The 1,275-nt window shown below is 43.5% G+C and overlaps 1 protein-coding gene across 1 annotated transcript in view; it reads right to left on the bottom strand.

The window, feature by feature from the left end:
• Positions 1 to 1,275, bottom strand: part of cntn3a.1 (contactin 3a, tandem duplicate 1) — a 78,044-nt gene that overhangs the window by 66,492 nt on the left and 10,277 nt on the right. The window lies entirely within an intron of this gene.

Below are 1,275 nucleotides of genomic sequence, written 5' to 3'. Positions count from 1 at the left end.
CAGCAACAATTATTTCAAACAGCTGTTCATTTCTATTCAAGTCTTTCTCTCAAATCCAACGCTGTACGTCCCTCTGACATTTCCTTACCTGTCTGTCCATCACAAACCCACCCCAGAGGCCCTCTGAACCAAAAATCTAAATCTTCTCCTTCAATCACAGCGATTATCAGTCAGGGAGGGCCGATTACTGCTCGAATAAAACGGCCTCGCAAGGCGCAGGATAACAGTGCTTTTTTTGATTAAACCTTTTGTTTTCACTCCAGGAAGCGTGTGTGTGTGTGTGTGTGTGTGTGTCAGAGGGACGAGCAGACTTGCCAGCAATCAACTTTTAACTGTAAGATCGCTTTGTGACTTGATTTGATTTCTTTTGCATAATTAAAGCTTATGTAGGAGGAAAACCTGCTGAGTTGATGATGCGGCACGCAACCATAACCTCCTAAATAATTCTGAAAACTACAAGGCTGAGTTTTCTGTTAACTGTTTCCAGTAACGTTGTTTTTTTTGTTGTTTTTTTTCCCCACCACCACAACAACAGCAGATGCAAAGGATTAAAGCTCTCCAATTTGTTTTGCAGAAAGTTTCCTATTGTATTCGCATATGTTTAATTCAGTCAGCGGGTCCTTGAAGTTGTTTGCATTATACTCACTTAGTTTACAAATGGCACTTTCATTCTCAAACCGAGTCAAATGGAGAGAAATTGAGGGAGAAGAAAAAAATGAAAGCGTAAACACTGCCTAACAAGAGAAAAGACAAAAGGTGACTGTCAGGAAGCAGCTCTTCATCAGTGAAATAAGGCAAAATTACAGCAGGCCGAACATTAGCTCCTCTGTCTTGATTAGATTTTCACAGCCCTTGAGAGAAAGAAGGCTCGAGGTTTCTATTTTTGACTTTTCTTGCTCCTTTTTTCAGCAGGGAAGGATTTAGACAAAGAGAGTGGGAGGCAGGGTTGAAGAAAGGAGGGAATTGAAGAGGAGGGGGGGGACATATGCAGCAGAGCGGTGCTCAACAGCAGATCGGCTGATTGGATTGATTTAGTGATTTGGTGTTGCAGCTGGAACTGGTCCAAGGGCTCCAGATGAGACAAATCAAGAGGCCGCGGCGACAACTTGGAGAGGGGGAGCTCTGTGTGGCATCGTCGGGTAGTCTGAGACAGATTAATTTGTCCTTGGTGCCCCTGAAATAGACCTGCCCATATCTGCATCTGTGAGGAGCTGCTGAGCATATGGTGTCCTGCTGCTGAACCTCAAAACAACCCAAAACTCTTTCTAAGAAAAA

This window comes from Stegastes partitus, unplaced genomic scaffold (genome assembly GCF_000690725.1).
Source record: "Stegastes partitus isolate 25-593 unplaced genomic scaffold, Stegastes_partitus-1.0.2 Scaffold706, whole genome shotgun sequence".
Lineage (NCBI taxonomy): Eukaryota > Metazoa > Chordata > Actinopteri > Pomacentridae > Stegastes > Stegastes partitus.
This window is presented reverse-complemented; position numbering and strand designations above follow the sequence as displayed.